Below are 12,883 nucleotides of genomic sequence, written 5' to 3'. Positions count from 1 at the left end.
ATGGAATGAATAACAGGCTAAATGTTATAAAAGTTATTGCAGGGCTGGGTTTGTGGCTCAGTGGTAGAGTACTTGCCTAGAATATGTGAGGCACTGGGTTTGATCCTGAGCACCACGTAAAGAATAAAAGTATTGTGTTCATCTGCAATTAAAAATATTTTAAAAAGTTATTGCACTTAAAGGCATAGTAGTAGAAATTAGACAAATCACACATACAAACATAAACATGTATGTATATGTATGAATTCCAAAATGGTAGACTGGCTTCAAGTGCCTTAATACATAGTCTCTGAAAGTGGGGAAAGAATGAAAGAGAATACAAAAAAAAAAAAAAAAGGGGGGGAGACATATCTCAATCAGTGATGATTTATTATGCAATGGAGGGGCACATTTTAAGGGAAAAATGGTGACTGGCTACAACAAGGTCTGAGTTTTATAGGGCCACATTGCGGGAAATGTTTGTCATTTACTTTTGGTGGGTGGGCTTTTAGCAGGCCGGGGAACTTTGTCAGGTAAGGGAAACTGCGAAAGATTAGAATCCTCAGTTGTCCTTGTTGTGTGTGTGTCTGTCCCACCCAAGGATTCTAAGTTTCCACCTCCTTCATTCCAGATGACTTGGGGCGAATTCATCATATTTGGCTACCCTCTGCTGAGGTCTTCCAGTGAGGAAGTGCTGAGGAGGTGTGGAATAGGGGAATTCCCTGTTAGAGATCTGGAGTAGGATAAGAAGGTGGGGGTTATACAGTCCTGGTGGTTGTGGCTTGAGGAGTTATAGAGAAAGGGAACTTCAGCATCTAGTGGGTGATTCCTTATGGGTTTAGGAGAATCATGTTGTGAGTGAAGGAGGAAAATGGCTTTTGCATGTTCTTAGGAGGTGATCTGGGTTAGTCAGGTAACCTTTTCAAGAAATTGCTTCTGTATAAAGTTAAAGCAGGGGAAAAAAGATTATTATAAGAAAAACGAGTATTAGAGGAGTTAAAAGAGGGAAAAGCACTGGGCATGGTGGTCCATGCCTGTAATTCCAGCGACTTGGGAGGCTGACGTAGGAGGATCACGAGTTCAGAGCCAGCCTCAGCAATAGCAAGGTGCTAAGTAACTTAGTGAGACCCTGTCTCTATATAAAATGTAAAATAGCGCTGGGGATGTGGTTCCGTGGTTGAGTGCTCCTAGGTTCAAGTTCTGGTATGCCTCCTCCACACACACCTAAAAGGGAGAAGCCAGGAAGTCCACTGTTTTAGGTTTTTCAGTGAGGCCCACCAGGAATCAGCTAGTTCTTTCTACTGTTCCAGTGGGTCCTGTAGTTATTTAACCTCATTCCTTACCGGTCCTGATTTATTGGCATAGAAGCAGTATTCTTCCCTGAGGAAAAGGTAGAGGTCACCTTGTTCCGAAGTAAGGAGATCTAGGCCCAGATGATTTTGCAGGATGACAGACCCTAGGGAATCCAATTGATTTTGTAAAGTCAATACCAAATCGGAAACCTGTTGAATATCTTCCATAACCTGTTCTGACAACTTTTTATAGTAGTGAAAAGAGGTTCCTGATTCCGCTGCGCCTGTGCCAATTCCAGTGGATATCTCTAGCCCTATGAGTAAGGGAATAAACTGGTGGGCTCATCTAGTGTTTGTCATTATTGGATTAGGCAAACTTTTGCTTATTAGGTAAAAGGTCAGTTTGAAGAGTAAGGAAGACCAAGGTACAGAGGCCAGTCCAATTTTTTGGTGAGGAAAGGTAAATATGAACCTTGCAAAGGAAAAATGCCTCAGAATTTATGGGGCATCAGGGCTGACACAAGTTTTAAGTTTCATTTAAAGAACTATTTTTCTTTTAAATGCCCAGGTATGGCTGTACTTTGGTTATAACTGTTTTTGGTAGGTGTTTTAAGATCAATCTGGTCAAATTGACCTTGTTCCTATATATTGTTAAGAATCAGCTGAGTTCCCTCAGAGGGGTCACTCTTGGGAACTTGAGGGAAGCCTCTTAGCACCTCTAGTGCCATCTTCCAGAAGGGGTCAGGATCTCATTGACCATATGACTTCCCTTGAAAGCATTAGGGACATCTCCTTCTCCAATGGCCCTCCTATTTGCAACTTGTATACTGGATGGCTTTCTGTACTCCAGCATCTCATTGGTCCTCCTGATTGGGAGGTCAGTGGCCCAGAGTTGCAAGGTTCTTAGAGAAGTGCTGTCATTCCCTGGGTCCAAGCTGGCCTCAGAGGGCAAGAGCCAAATATTGGTTTATTTTTCTTTCTTGGACCTTTTATTTCCTTAACTCTAAGCTTTGGTCTTAAACATTCAGCATGCCAGTTTCACCAGTCTTAACAGTACCAGGTTTTACCTTTAATGTCTATAATTTTATATTTTACCCCTTCTGTTTAATTGGGGTCGATAGTCTTTAGAAGTTGTACTTCTTTTAGGCACTAACAGAGAACAGTTAGGTTTCCAAGGAAAATATAAAATGAAATTATCAAGAGTAAAAATATTTAGTTTGTATAATAGCTATGAGTCAATAAACATAATTTTTATAATCTCAAACCTTTACTTTAAACATTAGTTTCAAGAACACCAGTTTGATAAAATGTTCTTCTAAACCTTAAACTTTAAAGACTTATATACTTGGAAGATAAGATGAAGAAGCCAGTAACAGGATTACACTGATGTTCTTCTTCTCTTTTTTTTTTTTTGGTGCTGGGGATTGAACCCATGGCCTTATGCATCTTATGCATGCAAGGCAAACACTCTACCAACTGAGCTGTATCTCCAGCCCTACACTGATGTTCTTATATTAACCAAGTTTAGTTTTCAAAGTAAAGTTCAGAAACTGTAATGTAGTACAGTATTCTAACAGTTGTTTTTAACCAGAGTTCTAGAAACCCTAATTCCTTTAAGACTAGTTTCTCTAAAGAATAAAACTTAACACAGAAATTATCCTGCTAGATAAGAGCAGATTAATGTTTTAAGAAATCCTTGTTACTTTAACCTGTAGAGGATTAAACTTTGGTTTATATCAGTACATTTATATTTGACCTTAGTTTAAAAAAAAAAAAACCTTGAATAACTAACTGATTGTGCTACTTATAAATGGCCAATTTAGTTACACACAAATTTTTTGAAATTTACCCTCCACAGACTTTCTGCAACTTAAGAGATTCTACAACTTTTTACTTTACCACACAAAAGATGTTCTCATCCGTCTACTTCTCACATTCTGAACAATCCTTATGAAATTTCTGAGTTTTCCCAATTACTCCTCTTAATAAGATGAAATACTTTATGCTGTTTACACTACTTTTAATTGAAACACAGCTGAAACTTTTAGACTCTTTGCATATAGAATTACACCTGTTAGAACTTTTAGTAACCTTGCTTTAGTGAAGACCCCAAACAAGCTAATCTTAAAACTCTATTTTCATTTACCAGTTTATAAAAACACATTTAGTCTTTAAATATATTACCTTTTGGGGTTTAAGAAGCAGTTGATGTTTTAACACTTTAACTTTGTAAATTAATCAGATGTCTCTTGTAACACATTTATGATTAACCCCATTGATGTTGATGTTAAAACTGATTTACTCATATTTAAATATAAAAACCAAGATACCAGACAAGTGTAGTTAGCAGTACCAGCTATCTCTTTCCTGTTAAAGGAAAATCCTAGAAACAATGGCTAGACATTTTATGAAAACCAGTACTCTGTTAATTGTCTTGACCACCTAGAAAACTTGTGTTAATCATTTTAAAGACATTTTTACTCTCATCTGTTTACCTAATTTAAATTGAACTTTTAAAGTCACGTGACCTAAAAGATACTTGGATCTATTTCTCTTAAATTTTAATTTATTATGAGTGCTCATTTATCTGTATGCCAACTTTGATACCATGTACATGATACATGAACACCAGCACATATGTAGACACAACAGCACAATACCCAGGTATGCACACATACACAAAACAGGAAACAAATCTTGTAGCTGTTTGTAGGTAGATCTCCACAGGTAGGATTTTGTAAATAGAGATTTTTCCAATGTATTTGAGAGTTAGCCCTCTGAACAGAGTGTAAAAACCTCTATAGTTAGGTAAAATAAGACTGATCAGAAAAATATTTTAATTTAGGCATGCAGGATCAAATGTGGATTTACCATAAAACCACAAGCTGAAAACTACAGAATTTGGGAAAGAACAGATGTTCTAGAAAAAATTGACAAAGCTATAATTAGTAAAGGAGCATGTCAAACATCTTCATTAGACTAGAGTGCACTTTTGGCTCAGATTAAAATCAATTTAGGTATTGAAAGAATGAGAGAACCTTTTAATCCTTAGGTAAGTATTCTCAAGTAAGAGTCTATTATTCCATTTTTCCTTCCTTGTGCTGTAGTTTTAGGGAGGAACTTGTTAAGAAAGCAGAGTTGTAGAGTGCAAGAGCAGATAAGTTAGCCAGCCATTTAGGTTTGAATTTTTTTTTTTTAAAGAGAGAGTGAGAGAGAGAATTTCTAATATTTATTTTTCAGTTTTTGGCGGACACAACATCTTTGTTTGTATGTGGTGCTGAGGATCAAACCCGGGCCGCTCGCCTGCGCTACCGCTTGAGCCATATCCGCAGCCCCTTAGGTTTGAATTTAAAAGTGACACTTTTTTTTCTCTTTGGTCTCAAGCTGGTTTTGGACAATCATCTCTGCAAGCTCTGTAAGACTTGGAGTTAGAGAGACTTGGTTATCGAAGATAAGTAAGGGAAGCTGTTGTTTTGAGCTTAACTGGCAAAACCTCATATGAAGAGCATTTTAAACATTTTTTTTTTTCTTTTGTAAAACCAGTCTCTTGAGGTGTGGTCCCAGAGTTTACTTCCTCTGAGACCCTTTTCCCAGTTAGTAATCAGGCCAGGTTGAATGCAGAAAATTATTAGGCATCTTCTTTATCTCAACTGTGATTATGTCATCCCCTAATATTACTTTTGAGGATGAAGCTTCCCTCTGAACAAAAATAAAAAGAACAGAACATGGGCACCTTTGCCGAGAAAGCTCTCTCTTTGGCTAGGAGACAGCTCCCTGGTGCTAGAGCTTCTTGGGTAAGCAGTTTCTTCCTTTCCTTCCATGACCTCTAGCTGAGGCCTCACTCAGTATGGAGGATATTAACTTCGTAATAACTATTTTAATTTAAGGGAAGACATTTGTCAGCTAGTTGTGTCCTTAAAATGTCCTACATGTTCCTTTTGTCCTTTTGGGTTCTCATACTCCCCAGGCCCATGATTTCATATTATGCCCCTCAATTTGAAGTGGGAGGCAGGCCTCTTAGTGCTCTGGGTGATATCTCCTCTAGAGAAAATAAATAATTTGGATTCCTGAACCAGGATAGATGTGGGGGTAGTTTTACTCCAAGTAACTAAAACAGATTTTCTGCTCTTTTTTCTTGCCAGATGAGAGGAGTGCAGAAGAAAATGTATCTTCTTAGAGTCTAGAGAAGGCTGTCTAATTTTAAAGCTTAAGGGAGCTTTAACTTGAGACTCTCTCATAATGGGTTCCTGTTTAAGAGGCAGACAGTGTGGACAGAATTGGCATAGAAGCATTTCTGAAAAGGGAGAGATTGCTTCACACTCTGGGGATTAAATGGGTCACCTCTTTCCCAGAGCCCGCAGACCAGACCAAGATTTCATCTTAGGATCTAAGATTCATTGAGTGAGGGTGCCCTCCACCATCAGAAACAGAGACAGATAATGGTCAATATTTGCTACCCCAGAGGGCTGACAGGGTCAAATTAGAATATGAGACCTTCATGCAGAACCAGGGAGTGACCCTGGCCAGCTGTCTTCAGTTGTCTGAAGCCTTCCTCTGTCTCACGCACCAAATTTCTTTTCTTTTTTTTTTTTTTTAATATTTATTTTTTAGTTGTAGTTGGACACATTATCTTTATTTCACTTATTTATTTTTATATGGTGCTGAGGATCCAACCCAGGGCCCTGCACTTGCGAGGCGAGCGTTCTACCGCTGAGCCACAAATTTCCACGCACCAAATTTCTCACACAGAAAAGGAACTAGAGCAAGCCAGGACAAATATTCCCAATACCTAGGTGAAAGGGGAATCCAACCCACCTCTTGACTTTTGACTGACAGCAGGGTGACATCAGATTTTTCAAGTCCCCACAGCTCTGGGTCACCTTGGCCTATGCTGACTGGGTCTAATTGGATTTCTAACCATACATTCTTAACAGATTTTATAGCTGGTAGGAACTATTATTATCTCCCAGAGTTTCAGAATCTGGTCACAAAAGTCTCCTCCTTCAGAGTAATTTGGGTTCCTTTTGTCCATATTATCTTGAGCTTATATTTTTCCTGTGTGTAGTTTCCTGAGGAATTGACATATCCTGTCTACTTAGGCTGGGTAGGGCTGCAGGTAAATTGCTTCTTGGAAATGAAAGCATTTGGGGGTTACCAATGGGGCCCATTTGATAGAATTATCATATACAACATTTAGCTTTTATAATGTCACAGATGTCCTCATGAGCTATACTTAAGATGTCTAATGCCATTTGATTTTTGTAAAATACCTTTCTTTTGGCATTACCTATGTTTTCAGTAGAGATCCCTTTATCTGTGTCAATTAGGGTTTTCGTAGTAAAGTTAGTTAGGACCTTTATGTGCCACATTACATCTTTTAGACCAATATGAGGGATAAATATTGGAGCTAGATAGTCATACTAGCCTTCACGGAAACACAGATCAAGCTTGCCTATGTAGGAAATTAGGAAGATTTGTAAGTCTTACGTTAACTCAGAAGAAAGCTTCTGACTCTGACAGTCTCTCTTGGTAGTTACCAGGCATTCCTGTCTGTGAAATTTACCTTTGTATCCTCCAGCTTTACTTACTTTTGGTGGGGTTCATCTGCTATTTCAGGGGCAGTAAATGAAGAGGGCTGGGGTCAGGGGTTATGCAATGGGAAGTCAGTGATAATCATTGGTAGAGCAGAGCAAGGTGGGCAAAATGAGGACTTTGAATAAAAGTAAAAGAAAGCTTGATGATAAAGAACTTCAGGTCATTTGCCATTTCCTTAGAAGAAATTGTCCAAGTCTTGGAGGATTTGGGGGTCCAGGTCCTAGATTCTGAATTCTGGCCATCAACTTAGGTTGTCTAATTTAGGTTGTGACTAGATCTGTATACTTAGCCTATAAGACATTTACTTTTGTGATCAGATTGGAAGTGGACAATCTAAAAACTTTTTATTTAATGAGACAACCTAAAGGGGAGTCCTATGGGATGGAGCCCCCATGTTGGAGAGTTTTGACCTGGGTTGGCGGTCAGAATCAACGCATCCCTTGATGTCTCCCATCACCAGACAGAGTTCCATCAGAGAATGAGGGGGCATCCCCTCTGCAATCCCATTGGTGGGAAGACTCCTGGAGTCTGGATGAGCCAGAAGGTGAGGGTCTTGGGTAGGGTGTCTTTGTGAGAGACCAGAAGGAATTTTACCTTTCTGAAGAATGAGAAGACTTATGTTGCTTGCAGGAACGAAATGGCAAAAAGTGGCTTCTGATCTGTAGGTCTGAATACATAAGAGAAGGAAGAAATAGGAGAGGATAGGGTTAGGAGAATGCCTCCTACACCAATAAAGGACCTGATACATGTCTTTGCTCTATCCATATGGCAGTAAAACAGCAAAAATCTAGCCCATGATTGGGATTGAGTACTGGCTGCCATTAAGCTATGATGTACTTGGAAAGCATGAAGGGCCACCTCCTATCAGGAGGAAAGAAGGAAAGGAATGGAAGGAAGATGAGAAAAGATGGTAGAGGTTCATTAGGATAAGGAGAGGTAGAGAGTCTCCAATCCTGTTTTGGGTTTCTGCACCAAATGAAAGAAAATACAAAAAGAAAAAGGGAGACTGACCTCAATGGATTGGTTATGTTTTATTAAGGAACAGAAGGGCACATTTTCAAGGGGAAAATGGCGACTGGCTACAACAACGGTCTGAGTTTTGTAAGGTTTAGCAGGGTCACATCATGGGAGGAGTTTGTCATATATTTTTGGAGGGCTTAACTTTTAGCAGGCAGGGGAACTTTGGCAAATAAAGGAAATTATGAAAGGTCAGAGTCCTCAGTTTCCATTTTCCCCCAAAGGGTTGTAAGTTTCCACCTCCTTCAGGCAGAAAAAATATTTAAATGAATAATGATAAACAGAATCTCAAACAGGAAAAAAAATGTTATATGTACAGAAACAAAAGAATGAAATCAGTCTGAGGGTGTGGCTCAGTGGTACAGCACTTGTTTAATAGTGTAAGATCCTGTAATCTCAGTGACTCAGGAAACTCAGGTATGAAAATTGTGAATTTTGAGACCAACCTCAGCAACTTAGCAAAGCCCTAAAGACTTAGTGAGAACCTGTCTGAAAATAAACAAAAGGGTCTGGAGATGTGGCTCAGTGTTAAGCCACCCTGATTTAAATCGCCAGTACCACCCCAACCCCCGCCACCCATGAAAAAGGGGGGCAAGAATGAAATCAGATTTCTCATTTGAAATAAAGTGAAATGGTATTTTTACAAAAATATCTTATCTAGCTTTCTGTATCTACCAAAAATATCGTTTAAAAAGTTAAAGTGAAACAAAGACATTTGCAGACATATTTTCAGACCTAGACTATATAAGAAATGCTTCAGGTAGAAGGGGGAAAGTGACACTTGGCTATCTAAATTTGAATCTAAAAGAGAGGGGAGGAAGAAAGAGAAGAGTACCAGAAATGGAAAATATGAGAGTAGATTTAAACATTTTTTTTAAATTAAAGTGACATTGAAAGAGAATTAATGCTTTGGGAAAGTAAATTTATTGAAATAAATGCATGATGGCAATCAGGTAAAGGTTAAAAACTGAGTACATAGACATACAACTTAAGAGTCTGATGTTATTCTGTAACCAGTGCAATTGAAAGCTAATCTGTAATAAGTTAAAGATTATGTACCTTTGTATTAATTTCTAAAATAATAAAAATTTATTCTCTCACTTTCCTGGAATTCAGAAGTCTGCAATCTATTGCTGAACCAAAATCAACCTTTTAGTACCATTGTGCTTGTTCCAGAGACTCAAGGGGAGAACTCATTCCCTGCCTTTTCCACCATCTGGTGACTGCCAGCATTCCTTGGCTTGTTGCCTTACCACTCCAATATGTGTTTCTATGGTTACATTGCCTTGTCTGGTCTCATGTCAGATTTTCCTCTGCTTTCCTCCTATAAGGACATTTATTACACTTAGGCTCCATCTGTGTAATTCAAGATAATTTCCTCAGTCTCATAATTCTTAGCTTTATACAGTGACATGCGCTCTTATTTGCCATAGAAGATAATATTCATAGGTTTTGGAGATTAGAATGTGGATATCTTATGGGGGAAGAGAGAGATTATTGTCCTACCACAACAGAGAACTATAAAGTAACAGATACACAGCTAACATGGCAAGAAAGAAGATAAAATGAGATTATAAAACAAATAGATTAAATTTACGTAAAAGATAGAGATTGGCTCTTTTTTTGTCTGGAAACTTGGAAGGTATCAAAAAGAAGATTTCTGGGCTGGGATGTAGCTCAGTGGCAAAGTGTCTGCCTTGCATTCTCAAAGCCCTGGGTTTGATCTCCAGTTCCAAAAATGATAGAGGGGGAAAAAAAAAAAAAACACCAAAAAGAAGATTCCTGCTATGCCAGAAACCCCTAAGAAAAGTGAAGGTATTTGGCAGAACTGTAGGTAAAAATCATCTGAGAAAAAGTTTGCCCGAAATATGCTTTGAAAGGCAAGGAGGAAGCTTATCTATGAAGAAGCTAAGCACTGTCATATGGAATACAGACAGACATACAGAACTCAGATTTCAATGGCCAGGATGGCATGAAAAGCTGACAATTTCTATTACCTGAAGACCCATAATAGCATTTGTCATCCAGATCAGAGTTATCTATGGGGTGTACCCAAAAGGTCCATAAGATATTGTACTTTCTTTGCCTTTACTGGATCTTCAATGGCATCTTTCTTAAGCTCAACAATGGTTTAATTAATATGTTGAGGATTGGGCACACCCATATTTTGTATGGGAGTAATTGAACTTGAAGTTGGTAAATGAATTATAAGTGTGATGATGGCAAAATTAAGAAGTGAATTAACTTGACAGATAGATCGTTTGTAAATATGGCATCATCTGCATGGAGAATCTGATTAATGAGAGATATACTATTGAAAAACATTTCAAAGAAGCAAGTAACCCCCTATAGACCTTCAAATTATTTTCTCCATGAAATGGAATGAAGAAAAAGACCATTCATTTTGTGAAGATGGAGATAGCTTGGCTAAAAAATGCAAGATTGAAGTATGTGCTGTCCACCAGAAATTCATTTTAAATATAAAGAGGGTTGGAGATAAATCTAGTTCATAGGTAGAGGGCTTGACTATTATGAGCAAGCCCCTGGGCTTGATTTCCAGTACCACACACCCGGTATAAATTGCATATCATTTGAAACCTTCCTAAAGGCTCTTTCTTTGGGTATTGGGTATTGAACCCCACGTATGCTCTACCACTGAGCTACGTGCCTAGACCTGTTTATTTTTTATTTTGAGACAGGGTCTCACTAAGTTGTTGAGATTGGCCTCAAACTTGCTATCCTTCTGCCTGAACTTCCTGGGTTTCTGGAATTATGGGCATACACCCACTGGACCTAGCCACATTATTTTTAAGAGCATGTATTTACCAAGATATTACATATTCAGGATCATGAAACATGTCTGAATGAACTCAGAATGATTTAAAGTATGTTTTCTCACCAAAATGGAATTTAGATACTAAACAGATATTTTGAAAATATCAAAATATTTGAAAGCTAAATAACATACTTCTCCATAACTTCTGGATCAAAAAGGAAACCACAAGATTTTTTAAAAGTGTTTCTGACTGAATCAGAAGGTTCAAGAGTATTATATTTCCCAGAGGAAAAAGGAAAAGAAAAGTAGGAGACATAGCATGTAAAGCAAAGGGAGAGCAGGAGACTAGAGGAAAGGGACCAGTAAGTGGGAGGAGCCGGGAAGTGCTGGGGAAGGTTTTGGGCAAAATTATATTATTATATTGTACAACTATAATGCACCAGTAAAAAAGAAGTGTTTCTGACTGAATGAAAATGAAAACACATTATACCAGAATTTGTAGTATGTTGCTAAAGTAGTAGGTGGATAGACATTTATAGTGCTAAATGTCTATAAATGAAAATCAGAAAGGTCTCAAATCAATAACCTCTACTTCTGTGTTGTAGGTTAGAAAAAAGAAAAATGCAATGTAAGGAAAAAAAAAGATCAAAGCGGAATCCAGTGAAATAAAAAAAAAAGCAATAGAGAATCACTGAAAACAATTTGAAAGCTAACGCTACGTAGTTTTAAGAACTGTAATAAGGGCTGGGGATGTGGCTCAAGCAGGCTCGCCTGGCATGCGTGTGGCCCAGGTTCGATCCTCAGCACCACATACAAACAAAGATGTTGTGTCCGCCGAAAACCAAAAAATAAATATTAAAATTCTCGCTCTCTCTGACTCTCTCTCTCTTAAAAAAAAAAAAGAATTGTAATAAAGTACAGTAATCAGAACATTATAGTATTAGCATGAGGATAGGGAAAACTGATCGGTGGAATATAGTAGTGTCTTGGAATAAATCCACACATAGAGCCAACTGATTTTTTGGAAATATACAAAGGCAATTCCATGGCGAAAGGATAATAATGTTTAAATATTTCAGAACCCCTGTACACACACCCCTACACACACAATGAACTTGGAGCCACTCATCCTGTGTATAATGATTAACTCAAAGTTGACCATAATTTAAATGCTAAAGTTGTTTAGTTTGATGCTAATAGATTCAACCTAGGGACTCTCCCACTTAAATAAGATTTCCAACCCTACTTTAGGAATTTAAAGTTCACAATGTCTTACAAATGGTAGGAATCTTACTATTGTTGATAATAGTATTGAAGATTCTATGTTTTAAAAAGACTGGAATTTGTGCATTTATTAGATATTATCTAAATACCTTCCAGGTACTATTCTATTCTGATGAAAATGGATATAATTTGTTTTTCACTTAACATTTTAGCAACCTTAGAAAAGAATTCGGAATGCTTTTTCATTAAATATTGAAATGCCATTTAATTATGGAATTCAGGGTTTAACAGTAGGGTAGCTGAAATCATGTATAATAGTCCAGTCGATTTTTTAATATGAGAACTCCTCAGAATTGCTTGCATAATTTAATTATACTTAAATATGTTTATAAAGGGTTAGGGTTAGTATACATATATGTAGGATTTCAGGGGAAATTTGCATGTAAGTGACATCCTGGGTTTGATTTTTAAGAGTGAAGAATGACTTCTTTCGGAAAGCGGAAATTTCGAGTTGTTTAAGGAAATAGTTTGATAGAAGGAAAGAATTTGGGTTGTGACATTCATATATAAGGTTTAGTTTTATCTAATGTTGGAGTTGAGATGCTATGTACATAATTTTACTTGGATTAATTGCCATGTGAGAAATGTTCAGTCTTTCTCTCTCATGACCTAAAAGAACTAATGAAAAAACTGTTTTGCCTAAACACTGTATGCCTTTTCATACAAAGCATATGAGTTTTCAGAAAACGTTTTATATCAATTTTAAGCTTTTATCTGAACTTGAATCTAGACATATTTGATCATTTTCATTAATATCCTTTCTTTCCCACATTTTCAATATTCTTGATTGTTTTTGAGTTTCCAGTTTTCACTTTACTCATTTTTAAAGTAGATATAAAAAATTGTTTTTTAGATGAAATTGACAGTTAATTATTTTGAATAACTTTCCCAATCTATACTTAATTTCCATTAGAAATTTTTATAGGTTTAAATTTTTTAA

The 12,883-nt window shown here is 37.3% G+C and overlaps 1 protein-coding gene across 17 annotated transcripts in view; it reads left to right on the top strand.

The window, feature by feature from the left end:
• The window catches only part of Trim37 (tripartite motif containing 37), a 203,916-nt gene that overhangs the window by 45,827 nt on the left and 145,206 nt on the right, over window positions 1–12,883 (top strand). The window lies entirely within an intron of this gene.

This window comes from Ictidomys tridecemlineatus, chromosome 3, assembly GCF_052094955.1.
Source record: "Ictidomys tridecemlineatus isolate mIctTri1 chromosome 3, mIctTri1.hap1, whole genome shotgun sequence".
NCBI lineage: Eukaryota > Metazoa > Chordata > Mammalia > Rodentia > Sciuridae > Ictidomys > Ictidomys tridecemlineatus.
The sequence above is the reverse complement of the archived record's forward strand: the minus strand, read 5'-3'. Positions and strand labels throughout refer to the sequence as shown.